The 14,326-nt window shown below is 37.0% G+C and overlaps 1 long non-coding RNA gene across 1 annotated transcript in view; it reads right to left on the bottom strand.

Annotated features, from left to right (window-relative positions):
- Positions 1 to 14,326, bottom strand: part of LOC119149255 — a 185,796-nt gene that overhangs the window by 19,841 nt on the left and 151,629 nt on the right. The window lies entirely within an intron of this gene.

The following is a 14,326-nucleotide window of genomic DNA, read 5'->3' as shown; positions in this document are numbered from 1 at the left end:
ATTGTTTAATATATCTGCTCTGCAAGACAAAACAGAATATTGCACATGCTGATACAAGATACTGCAAAATATTTTGATTCTACTATATAAAGTAGGTATCATTTTCATAGTGCACCTAGGCATGTGGGACAGAGGAACCAATTCCACTGGGAATAGAGGATCTATATTGCTGAAGAGAAAATGGGAAACCTACATCCAGTGGAATGTGCAGCTAAAATGACTCAGAAATTTGTACCATTTTAATGCCACACATATTTATGAAAGCAAGGAATATGTCTGTCATACTTGTAATAATATTGAATGGCTTTGTTATACCTAATATTGCCCATTTTGTAAGCAACTGTTCATTCCTTTTCATCACATGGCAATGAGTTTCACAAGTTAATTGTCTTGTAACATGAATACTTCTTGGATATTTGTAAGCAGGGTGGCTTTAATTTTTTTTTGCAACCTATAATTATGTTAACCTTTCAAATAATGAAAACTGGCACCATTGTTATCTGCTTTTAAGGGCTTTTTTTTGGACAAATAGTCTGCTTTTTTAATGAGTCTTGTTTTCTTTTTAAAACTAATGTGACATGGTTATATTACATTGCTCCATTACCTAAATTTCTGTTACACTACTGGGCGGCTGATTGCTTCTTCAGAAAACTGCTTTCTTGCTAAATGAGATTCTTGTACAACCCACAATACTTTTCAAATTATTGTATGACTTTTTCAGTTCTTTGCATGAGTTGTGGTTTAATTCTGATAGGCAGCTAAGCACCACAGAGCTGTTCGCTCATTCCTCCCTGCACTGGCATGGGGGAAGAGGAAAGGACAAGTAAAAGCAATAAAACGTTAGGGTCAAAGTATTGATAAGAAAAAGTTCAATAAGTGAAGGATAAGTGGAAGAAGAGAAAACAAAATGAGTGATGCAAAGACAATCACTCGCCACCTTCCGTGGGTAGACCAATGCCCAACCAATTCCTGAGCACGAGAGGGTTAAAACCTCCCTTTTCCCTTTTAATTGCTGACTATGATGCTAAACGGCATGGATTGCTCTGGTTAAATAAACATTTATTTGATAAAAATTACAGAAACTTCCACTCTGTTCTTTGCCTGAAGGAAGTGCAGGATCAGTCTGCAGTCTCCTTTTTCACTGCCAAGAAGGTGATTTTATTTATCCTGGCTTTTGCCAAAGGTTTAGTTTTCCCCTGCTTAAGGTGACAAAATTAGTAAACACACCTAGCAAATCTACCAATTTTATTGAAAAAAACCCCTACAAACACCACCACTCCACCCCAAATTCTGGATTTTCTAGTTGGTTATATGACTTGAGTAAAGGTTACAAAAACTTATTTTACTAATTAATGTCACATCCTTTAACTACCTATTGCCTTGTCTGAATACCCAATCTTTCTGATTTTCTGAAGACAATACCATAGGTCCTTTGAGCTTTGTCCAATCTGTTTGCAAGTATGGTAGCCTGAACCGAACCTTGTGTTTAGAAAAAGAGGTTCTATATGATATATTTCAGTAGCAGTGTACAAAAGCTGTTTTTATTTTCCTGTCTGTGTTAAACTTCTCAATATATTATTTGCTTTTTAGACTTGTAGTAGGAAAGGTCTGAGGTTTGCAGTCCAGACCACTAAATTGGTGCTCAGACATTTTCTATCAGTCAATAAAGTTCAGAGAATTGTAAGAAATATGCAAAGAATGAAACACCAATTCTGCTTTCCTCTACAAGGGAGACAAGAATTTAATCAAAGGTAAAGCTAATTTTCCAGTTCCTATTTGAAGACTTCAGAAAGACAAATAGTCTCACTCCTATCTTTGATCATCTTTTCCAAAGACTAATTGTCCTAACTGATGAAAATTAGAAATCAACAGTGCCAGTTAGAATTTGTCAAGTGTTAATTTGTAACTCTTTGTTTATTATGATTTTCTCCACCAGATTAAATATCACCCATAGTATCCAGTAATTTTTCTCTGTAAAATACCTTAAAAATGCCATTTAAAATACCTCTTGATTTTTTTTCCATTTAATTAATTTCTCTCCATATTTACTGTATGAAATGTTTTAGGCTCAAAACAGAGCCGATTCCAGATTTTCTGCACAGGTAAATTCAATTCTGTGAGAAACGGAAGCAATCTGGGGGGCAATGGAGGACATGAGCTAGAAAGAATCAGCTGTAGCAGAGGGAGGTTGGTGTGAGTCCAGGAAAATGGCATCAGTAGGCTTGTGGCAAGGAAGGGAGGCTGGGCCTTTGGGCATGAAGATACATGTGGCATCTGTGAGGCTTGGTTTTACTGGATGAGTAGGAAAAAGGCATGTAAATGGGAAATTTCAGATATTTGGCCTTAGAAATGAGGCTGGAAAGGATCAGCAGTATTTCATGTAGATGTTTAAGGAGTGGGTGGTATGATTGTGCTGGGTGAGGAAAGAGAAGAGCGACTGCTGAGTTTCTCCTAACACAACCTGGATCACGCTCCTCCGGGCATTACTGGACTTCACAGTCCCTCTGTGGACCCTTGCTACTCCTACACGAAGTGGGAAATGAAGGCTGAAGAGTCTGGGCATGCCCTACTGCTGCTGCAGAGACAGAAAGTGTGAGGAAGGGGTCAGACATCTGAGCTGAAAATCACAAGTAGGAAGACTTTGTTGTTTCCTTTGTCCTTAAATCAGAGAGAGGTAAAAGCACTCTTTCACATTTCTGTTAGGAAAGATTACAATTCTGGACACCATTCCTGTCCAATAGTGGAGAACTCAAGCTGTTAATTATATATGAATGCATACTTGCATCAATAAAGCTATATGCTGAAGCAAGAACAGCTGGCCTCCTGCACAATATGTCTCAATTCTTTGGTCTTTACATATTATATATGTAAAGAAAAAATATCATTGTTCAAATCCACATGCCCACAATGGTATGAAATGACAGGAAAGGTACAAAATTAGGTTGTTTTAATCAATAGGAAAGGAGTAAGTACCACTGAGCAGAAGAGGCTATTTTTCAGAGAATTTTACAAAAAAACGTATGGCCAGTAGGTGGTATCCGTGTTCCAAATAACAAAGGGGGGGAAGGAACCAACAAAAATTCGAAAGCTGAACACTAGCCCAAAATGGTGAATATTTTCCCTCCCTGTGAGCCGCTGCAGACTCCAGCACATGCCCTGTGAGGAGCGCTGGGTGAGGCTCAGAGGGTTTGGGCAAGGCAGCGGTGTGTGAGCTGTGGGACGGCAACGCGTTGGGTGCTGTTATTGACAAGCTCCTGTTGTTGGGATTAGACACTCTAGTTTTCTGCGGTAGGAAGCTTTAACCATCTTGGAATCAAGCTTTTATGCATTCAGCAGCTTGATATTCACACTAAATACATACACCTCTGACTCACAGATTTTACTACTGGTGAATATGCTTAACTCAATGGAACTAAAAGATGTTTAAAAGCTTTATACTTAATTTGTGAGACCAGTACAACCATTTTTTCTTTTTTTTTCCCCCTTTTTTAACGCAGACAAGCTTCTTTAATATTTAGACAATTCTTAGAACATAGAAGTAAGTTATTAAGAAAAGTGAGTTTAATAACATAGAACATTAATTAGTCAACGTAGTGTTCCTTGCAGAAACACATGTTGAAATGATTAGGGCAAAATATTAGTGTCTGTAAAATAAATGCCAAGCATAAGATGTTACAGTAGAGTGGACAGTCTTTCACACCAATCCTCAAGTTTTTGTACAGTGATGAAATTAGTAAAACAGCAACTGGAAGTAAGTATTGCTCTTTTTGTTTTTCAGAAAAAGTATAGAGAAAAGCAGCTTCAGTTTGAAGCACCAGTTTGAGTACTCTTTTGGGTGGAGGTGTGTGTGTGAAATTGAACTAACAGACAAAATCATAGCATATGTGTCATTCAGTCAGTCCACTCAACACTCGAAGTCTTGGCTAAGCTAGTCATCCAAGTCTGATCACAGCCTCTTGTGAGAGAAGTACCCTGAGAGGCTGCCAACTCTCCTTGCCACTTAACCTAGGATGCAATGAACAGCTTTCTGGAGACAGCAGCTCTCTGACGACTATAGAATCTGCTACACTGGCTATCTTAAACCAGATGCCTCAGCCTTAGGTTGCTTTAATGCTGAGTTTTATTGTGTTTTTTTATCGTGAAGGATAACAGTAATACTTGGCCACCAGTTGACGCTTCTGAAGGCTGTTTATTACCTAAGTTCCCATACCCTATTGATCAACCCTGGATTTCAGCTGTCTCTGATACCAAAGAAAGTCTAAAATGGCACTGAACATCAATATTTATGAGGATGAATTCTGTCCAAGAACAATTACAAACTTTTCCCATTTATTGACCAGAATCAAGGTTAAATTAATTTGAAGATTCTGAAAGGTTAGGCTATTTTTCTTTTCCTTTTCTTTGATTTTCTTAATTTTTAATTTAAAACAAGCAGAATTGCCAATGTGAGGTATTGTGAGTAACCCGGAACAGACATTAAAAAAATTTCTTAATTAAAAAAACCCGAGACTGTATAATCAAATAAATTGCATAAACTGATCACACCCATATAGACACGGTTCATTTGGAAGTATCTTCTGAGCCAAACTCAGCTTTAGATCTTTTAAGATGCACATAACTCAGAACACAGTCTTTACACTGAAAAGCTGCATGTAATACTATGAGACATTTGGTGTATCCAAACTTAATTTCATAGGTCCCATTAGAATTCACTATTTTCTATTCTAGCACTATAAAAAGAAATCTAAAAAAATTAAACTGAAAAAAAAAAGGAAATATCATTTTGCCTGAATAATTAGCTTCTTTCTATGACAGCTCAGAGAAAATTATTCATGGGAGTGTAAATTTTATCAGCTCATACTCTTAATCTCTATTTTCTCTGTTCTCTCCTGCCTTCCTGAATCCATCTGATACTGATCTATGCTACGGCTTTCTGAGATCTCTCAGTCTCTACTTGCCTCCCAATGGGCCTGGCTGCACTAGAAGCTTTTTTCCCACCCTTGTCATTTTTTTTAAATTGCTTTGCTAAAGGTCATAACTTTTGTGTCCAGCCCTCTATGAAATGGAAAGGATTGATGTAGTTTTATCCATTCCAGCCTTACAATCCCTCTGCATCCCGTAAATTTTTCTGATACTATTATTTTTAAAGGCAAACACTCCTGTTAATCTTGCAGACAGAAAATTGGAGTTATTTTACAGAACTATGCAATTCCAAATGTCCTTTTCAATCTTAAAAAAATAAAATTATTGTGGAAATTACATTAGAAAATTGTACAAGACTTAATTTAATTAGTCCTCTGTTTTCTACCCTTAGGTTTACAACTATGCCAAAAAACCCCAATCATCTCTGTGTTTTCCCACAACATTCCTTCCACACTGCCATGACTTCGCATTCTCTCACTACGAAGCTTGTTTACTGGCAACAAAGTTTGCCTCCACAATCGTCTTCTGCTCACACTCTTGAGTGTCTTGGGTGGAGCAGGAAACTTCACACAGTGGTGGGAAGTGTGGGATACATGAAAGTAGACATTTAAACAGAAACTAGGACAACTCCAAGGTCCTACAGTGCTATACCTATTCTCTGCAGCCTCAAACACTGTATTGACAATTATCAATAACATGCCATGCATGTTTTTTATGTTTATGCCTTTAATATGTATTTAAATACGAATCTACTTATGAATTTTGGAAATAATCGATAGACTTATAAAGTCTAATTGGGAGATTTTTTTAAAATACAACCAGAAGATGATTTTTAGGTTTTCTGATTTTAATTTTTTTAACCCATTCATAAAGCTCCTGGTTTATACTCAGCTGTCTTTACTAGTCTGCTAGCAACAGCATTCCCCTCTTTGGCTACGGAGACTTAAAATCCATACCAGGTATTCAAACAAGTCCTAATTTATGCATGTCAAGCTGAAGTTCTTAAATCAGTATGATTTTACAGTGTGGATGATGCTTGTCTACAGCAGTAGTTAGCAAAAATGTAGCAGGAGATGTGAAGGGATTTGAAGAGAATTTATTTACAGGAATTGCTTTATAAAATACATAATCTAATAGGTGATGAGTATTTTGGGGGAGATTTTCTTATGGTCACAAGATTACATTTTATGTAAAATCATAAAAGTTCAAAGAAGATGAAAAATCTAAACAAAATACTTGCAGCTGAAAAATGAGAAGACATGGAGACCTGGGCCCAGCTCATGGCTGTAATATAGTTTTACTGTATGCTCTTGGTAACTCATAGTATTTATCTGCTTTATTTCATGTACTTGGATTAAAACATTTTTCTTTTTCTCTCTTGATTTATCATTTTTATGTCTTTAGATATGAAACAATAAGGACATTATTATATGTGTAACACAAACACTAAAGGAAAGGGATTATAAATATCTCAGGGGCTAGAGACAACTGCTTAGTCAGTAACTACACACTATCTTATTTCATATTAGCTCTAATCCCTCAGCTATGCCAGCACAAATGCAGATATAGCCAAATGGTAACTGAATGGTAACTGAACTGGCAATACATTTTTTATCTCTTGCTTGGTTATAATCCATATTTGATTGCTTTCTTTGATTCACTATCATCTGACTCACTGGGTACTTGTACGAGGACAGTGCAGGGAGGTGGTGGAAAGACAGGAACAGAAGTGGGGCAGGACCACAAAACCATATTTTCAGCTTAGGGGAAATGGTGGTAACTGATTTTAGTTAAAATTTACATAACTCTGAATAGAATTTCTTAAAAAAACATCAATAACAACAGTGCTTTGTTTTCATGGCTGTTGTCTCAAAATGCCAGCACTAAGACCAGTTTAATTATTAGAGATAATTCCCAAATTAGGGTGTGATCAAAGACCTGTTGAAATGAAAGCATACACTCCTTTTAATTTCAGTGGGTTTTGGATTAAGTTTGAAATATTTTAAAGTACAGAATATTTTTGGAGCACTAGAAACATCTGAGTTATCCTTTTCTCTGTTAGTGACTGTCCCCCTCTTACATTTGATTCCTCTTAGCAGCTGTGGAACTGTTAACCTTCAGGCTCAAGGACTAGTTTAAGTTAAAAGTAATTTCTCTGCTTTGCCTGTTCAGACATAATCCGGTGTGCCACCCTACATGCTCACTAACAAAGCATGGCAGGACATTCCAAAGGAAAAATGTCCTTCAGTTTTTGCTCTGGTAGTTTAGCCTCACTTCTTTCTGCATCCTTTCTTTTGTAGTAGGAAAAAAGAAAACTCAATGTCAATTTACCAGATTAATTGTTCCTTGCAAATAATTCCCATTCTGACAAAAAACCACCCCAACAACAAAAAAACAACCACCTCCAAAGAGGAGCTGTTAGCATGTCCTCATCTGGATTCCAGTACAGCCAAAAAAGGGGGGGGGAAACCCTGAAAAAAAACCACCTCAGGTTCATAACAGACAGTGATTGCTTAGACATAACAGAAAACTAAAAGAAGCAGCTGAGGGGAGAAAAAAAGGTGCATTAGCACTTAGGAATATGTTGCAAATAGCAGTCTGAGTGCCAAAAACTGTTCTGAGGGGCCATATGGGAGAAAAGATCTGTTTTCCAACAAAAGGGATAAAAACCGAACAATTCTGCTGAAGGCTATAAACATTTTTCCTAATTGTTTCTTTGTGTCTCACATTTTTGTCTGAAAACTTTAGTGAAGTGAAGCAAACAGGGAGAACAGAAATAATTCCTGATTGTGAAATTTTATGTCATTAAAGACCACAACCTGAAAACTGGGTCTATGAACACAAGTGCAATGAAAGTAGTTAAGCTACTGAACGCAGCATTTTAGACGTGTGAGACAAGCAGGAAAAGCTCTCACGAGAGTCCTAGTAGATGCACATCCCATTTATGAAAATATGATTTTTATTCTTTGGAGTAAAGATTGTTTGAAGAAAGGTGCTTTTCCATAGTGCATACCAAGATGAGGAAGGAGGAAGGAGGTTCTATTCCAGGTTCCTGAGATGCAAAGATTCAAATTCTTGGGAAATCTCTTTTAGCACTTGCTTTTCTGAGAAGGAAGGGAATTTAAGTCTCTGATTTCTTACTCTGATTTAAAGTAAAGATCCTGTTCCCCTTAAAAGGATTCTGAGGCTATTTTAGTCATCTTGGTCTATTTAACTACAGCATTAAACTGAAGAAAATAAAATAAAGAGGGGGAAAAAATAGGTTTAGCTTTTGTTTTTCAACTAGTAGTGGAAGTAGTTATTTGCACCAAAGTAATTCAGATAAGCATCTGGTCCACAAACTATCCTGGCACAGACAAAGATCTGTTTTCTTTTTTAAGAACTAGGATTTTTTCCAAGATGTCCTGACTACTGGGAGCAGAGCATCTGACCAAAGTATGCTCACCAGATGGTAGATGTTTCCATGTGGGTAAATATTAAAAAATTCTAAATATATGCAAACTGGGAAGTAAGGATGGGAAAGGTTTGCTGTTGTTTTTCAGTTTTAGTTGCCACTACAACTAACAAATGTGAAATAAAAAGCAAAAAAGAAAGTTAATTCTAATGGAAAAAAAAAGAGACACGTCTCCTAATTTGTTACTGGATCTGACCTATTGTTAGTAACTAATTTGGGAAAGGTTAGAACTAAAAGATTTTTTTCTGTTTTTTTTTCCTTTTGTTAATATTTTTATTACTTTGCTATTTGAAAACTTGCTGCACTAAAACGTGATAGCTCTACAAATAATGGCTAGAAGGATTGTTTTCTGTTGGGAAGGAAATGTGGGAAAAAAAAGAAAAAAAGTCTGATTTAAGGGCCAGCTGAAGGCTCTGTGTAACCACCTCCCACCAGCCACTAATACCTGGTGGGGCAGAAGCAGAAGGCAGTGTGGAGCAAAGCCGCTGGTGCACCAGGTCCCCACTCTGTCAGAATATTTTAAATACTGATGAAAGTAGGTTTGCACAAAGATGCTGCAAAGTCTTTGAGGGACTTTCAGTAGCAGTAAATGTTGGTGTAAGGGTTTAATTTATGCATTAAGATTGCTGCCCTTAGTGGTGCAAGGTATACTAAGGAAAAAAAATGCCAGAACATTTTCAATTGCAGCTCTAGACTTCAGTTTGAGCAGGAACTCTAAATCCAGCTTATGAGAACCAGCTGAACACACATTTGGGAAAGCAAAGTATACAATAATTCATTGTCAAATTTCCTTTAAAGTATGCTTTTCCTCTAGGGTTACATGCACTTTTGGCCCAAGTTAAGTAAATGAAAATGTGGTATCTACAGTTAAAAGAAAACTGAATAGTACTGTGGTTAAAGAGAAGGGCATTAAGCCAAAGGGTTTTTTCATATCTTACATTTATTTTGAAAAATATTACAGGTACTGTAGCAAGGATAGTAACTGCTCCTTGTTGCATTTCCACCCCCGCTCTTGTAGACATAAGCATTCCAGTGCTGCAGTACAGCAGGCTGGACAGACAGCCAATATTGTTCTTTGTGTGCCTCATCAGTGTGCATGCCCTAGGCAATGCTCCTGAATGCTGAATGTATTATTTTTATTGAAACAGCAAAAAAAGGAGCCATTTTAGGGGCCATCATGGGCTCTCTTTTGCTGTAAAGTGTTAATACAATGATGTTACTCTGACAAACAGCCACCCTTAAATGATGTTATTTTAAGTGCAATCATACTGCAGAAACATATGCACATAACATTTATTTAACCTGTTCTTTTGATCATGGTATTTTCATCTTTTCTATTTAAATTGTGCAGGCTAGATGAAGCCTGCTCACAAAGAAACCTTTGAACCTGGTTTTAAAAATTAAAATTAGGTCTTTTGCATAGCAGGTTTTTTTACCTGGCAATGTCTGTTTTAATGCCTTTGCTTGATGCAGTTATCTAGGATGAAAATCCACTCTAGTAACACCAAGGGAGAGCCCAAGAAACTGAACACCGCTTGTACTGGTTTTCAGAACAGTGGTATGTGTATGTTAAGAAATGGGAACATTTCATGAAGTTACAATCACAGCACCTCTGAGAATTCACAGCCTCAGATTTCCATGGCTGCCAGGCAGGTTTTCCTGAACTGGCAAAAGCAAAACTGATGTTAATGAATAAACAGCAAGAAAAAGGGAAGACAGCTATTTAACCAGCTGGATGGAGGAAATGAACATCAGCTTTTGATGTTCAGCTTTTCTTATTAGATGTGAAACTCTTGCATAAGTTCCGCAAATGTCTGGCAAAAGGTTTAATTAGCAATATAACTCTACTTAAAGTACTTTCAAGTTCTACGTGGAGTTTTAAGAGCCTTTTTAGACCTGTCAGGACAATGTGGAATTTTATTTGAGAATACCTGGTAAGTAGTATGACCTTTGAAAAACATCTAGGAATGTGGTTGAAAAATAGCATAGTATCTGTCCAGATGCCAATTCAATTGTATGCCATTTAAACAACAAACTACTATTATGGAAATGTTATTGAAATTAATCTTTCTTTATTCTTATTGAACTAAGATAGAATAAATAATGCTTTAGAGTCAAGGTGAATATTCCATTCCTTATTTTAAAGGTGACCAAATTATTTTCATTGCAGTTGCAGGACAGTATGTATGAAGAAGATACTGAACATCCCTGCTGTAAAGAGTGGTGCTGCTGCTAGGAAATTATCTGTAAAAGTTCATGTGTATCATATGCTTTTATATAGATTTAAATTTATTATATGTAATCATGCAAAAGAAACAGATCTCCTGTATCTCTTATTATCTAGGAAATGAATGTTCAGGCCAAACCACTTGCATAGCCTACCACCATAGTGGAGATGCTGAGGTGACTCATAGCTGTGAAGGTGCTCCTCTTTCTCTCCATTCGCAACAGAAGCAGCAATCTAGCCGTAGTCAACATGCCCGACTGTGCTACTAAAGGGCATGAATGCCTAGGTGACACAGAATGTATTTGCTGTGACAAAACTAGAAAAAGAGGCAAGTACTTGGAAAAAGCCATCCAGAGATACCAAAACACATCTGCTTGGAGACTATTTAAATTCCAGCCTTCCAGGATGGCTAAAACTAAGATGGAAAGGATAAGACAAATATTTGTTTATATAAAAAAATAATTATTTTACAAAATCAACACTTTCAGGTTTTTATGATATATAGCTCAATCCTGCTTCCACTGAAGGGAGTAGAAATTTTGTAGTTTTCTTCTCTAAGAACCAAGGAGAGAAGAGCAAGGATTAAGCCCCTATTTCTACTTTATCTGAAAAGCTGATGGAGTGATGGAGACATTTCAATTCATTTGTCTTTGTATATAGAACATGACATCAAAATCACTTACTTTGTTTTCATTCTAATACATCTGTATTTTCTGCTTGTGTTTTGCAAAAGATTATACTGTACCATTTGAGGATACGACACTGCTTGAGCTCATGATACATGATCTGCATTACTAGTCATAATTTAATACTTACTGAACTAACAGTTCAGTACTGAACTAACAGAACTGCAAATGTAACATGAGAGTAGTAAGATCTATTATTTCCATCAGAATCTCTGAAATGCCTCACAATGAAAGCTGACTGCATCTGCAGTTTTTACGATGGTTAACCATGTTTGGTTTTTTCCCCCTTCGTTTTCCAGGATGAAATATTTTCTAAGGTGTCATAGTTTGCAGTTTTATTTGACTTTTAATAATTCAGTAATGAACAAGTTCCCAGATTCCTTTTATAAAAGCAAAAACATTGGTGTCTAACACAAGAGAATACTGAGCAGAGAGTAAACAGAGCATCATGTTAGAACATTGATCTAAAAATAACACATTTATATAGCACCTTAGTGAATCACCTTTACCATAGTACATACAGTAAATATTCTAAAACTCTTTTGCCTGAAAATTACTGTCTTCTGGGTGCGTGTATTCTGCACTAAACTAAGGACTCAGTTATTTTAATTCACAGTGAGTAGTATTTTGCTTTGTAAGAATTCCCTGTGTCAGAGGGATTGCACTGTGTGAAGAAAGATAGAAGACAAACTGGCTTTTAGTTAAGAAAAGAAAAAACACCCACGGACATTATACAATGAGGATTCCCAGACAGTGCCAATAGGAACAATACATGTATGTTAGTGAAGAATAGATCCATCAGTGTGCAGACCACAGTGTAATATTTTCAATATTAGTACTTCAGTATGAAAACATTGATGTTCAATTCACAAATGAACCCAAGAAATACACACCAACAGAACCAACTGTATACACCCATGAACAGTGTTTTGTGACTCTGCTAATCTTTTGCTTCATCAGTGAAAAACAGAAAATTCAGCCTTTGAGAAGTATTACTAAACATATACGTCTGATTAAATATTTCCCTTTCAGAAGGCAATCGCTTTTCTTAGCACATATGTCTGAAAACCAGTTATCATTGATTTTCTGTTTTGGTTTTTTTTCCCCACCAAATTTGGCAACTTTTTCATGTGAATTAGTTGGATAAAACATGCATTCTGTGAAGGAGGAGCTGGGACATATGCACTGAGTGTTCAAAACACTTACTCAAAACACATTGTTCTTGCCTCTACTGGAATAAATGCATTGTTGTTTATTTTTGCCAAACCAACACAAATTCAACAGCAAGAGTGGTGCATGCCTCTCATTCCCAGCACATACCACTACCCACACCCAAGCAAAGTTTCCACTGAGGTCATTGACTTGGCATTTGTGGGTTTGACCCTGTCAGACTGGTAACAGCCAGATGACAGTTCTCACTGCTAAGCCATGGTATCAAAGATGAGACGCATTACTACTGTTGTTTTAAAAAGGAAAGCATTTTTGATCAGCTCCTAATTAAAAAATGCCATTTGAATTGCTTCAGGCTTATGTTAAGAGCATTTAATTTGTAGTAGCCATTCACATTGTGTATGGTTTTGATTACAAGAACAGTTTAAACCTTGGGATTGACTATATTTTCCACTCTAATTTAGAGGATTGGTTTGGACATACCACATTTCTGAATAAAAGTAAAGGTAATGTTCTTGGTTAACCTAGTTATGTTTGCTTTGGTGGTAGCAGTTAATGATCAAGGAAAGGAAAAATACTAGATTGACAGTTCATTAAAAAAATCGAAAAAAATGATGTTGTCTATTGACTAATTATCAGCTAATTATTTGATAATCATGGAAGATCACTGTTAAAAAGCAAGCCCTTCATAAATATTTATAAACATTTGAGATTAGCACATATTTTTCATTTTTTAAAATGGTATTATTTTCCTTTTCAGACTGAACATATATGCCGCTTTTAATCTATTTTACTGAAGATATGTATATGAAGAACAGAGATTTAGGTATTTATTAAGGAACAAGGAAACAAATACTTCCTTTGAGAAGAGGATGATTTTCTGAATTGTGTAGAAGCATGTATCAGAAGATTTGTTTTAAAATGTAGTTTGCCTCTGTACTGGGGGATTTGCCAAATCTGGACCTGAATTTATCAGGATTTATGAACCAGGAAAAGCAATTGCATTGCTGTTTTGTGTAGAGTTTTAAACAATTTACACTTCTGAAATAGCCATGTTAAGTTTTGATGTGCTGAGTACAGTAGTTATTTCACTCTTGGTCAGTTCAGGCATTCCTTAAATTTAATCCTTGCCTTCCAGGTTTAACTAAAACCCTTACAAGCAATTAGGTGGTAATCACAGTATTCATGAGATTGACAATACAGTGTTCATCTGTGTCACACTTGATACTCATGGATTTCTTTGTGTGTCTGCTGAGAGAGTCTGGACAATTACTTAGAGGAAAACCCCTCAGATTCTGCTGATTCAAATGTCTGGACAAGGGAAGTGGTTGTCCCCTTCTGCTGGGCACTGGTGAAGCTGCACCTCGAATACTTTGTTCAGTTTTGGGCCCCTCACTTCAATAGGGATGAAGAGGTGCTGGAGCGTGTCCAGACAAGGGCAATGACGCTGGTGAAGGGTCTGGAGCACTGGAGCACAACTGTTATGAGGAGCAGCAAGAACTGGGGTTGTTTATTCTGGACTGGAGGAGGCGGGGGGGGGTGGGGGGTGGGGGCGGGACACGGACGACGACACACCTTATTGCTCTCTACAGCTGCCTGAAAGGAGGTTGTAGCCAGGTGGGGGCAGGTTTCTTCTCCCAGACCACTAGCGATAGGGCAAGAGGAAGTGGCCTCAAATTGCACCAAAGGAGGTTTAGATTGGATATTGGGAAAACCTTCTTCACTGAAAGGGTGGCCAAGCATAGGAACAAGCTGCCCAGGGAGGTGGTACAATCTCCATCCACAGAGGTGTTTAAAGAACTCATGAATGCAGTGTTTAGGGACATGGTTTAGTGGTGGTCTTGGCAGTCCTGGGTCAACGATTGG

The sequence above is a fragment of the Falco rusticolus genome, chromosome 5 (assembly GCF_015220075.1).
Source record: "Falco rusticolus isolate bFalRus1 chromosome 5, bFalRus1.pri, whole genome shotgun sequence".
Classification (NCBI taxonomy): domain Eukaryota; kingdom Metazoa; phylum Chordata; class Aves; order Falconiformes; family Falconidae; genus Falco; species Falco rusticolus.
Note: the sequence above shows the minus strand (reverse complement) of the source record. Positions and strands in the feature narration are given on the sequence as shown.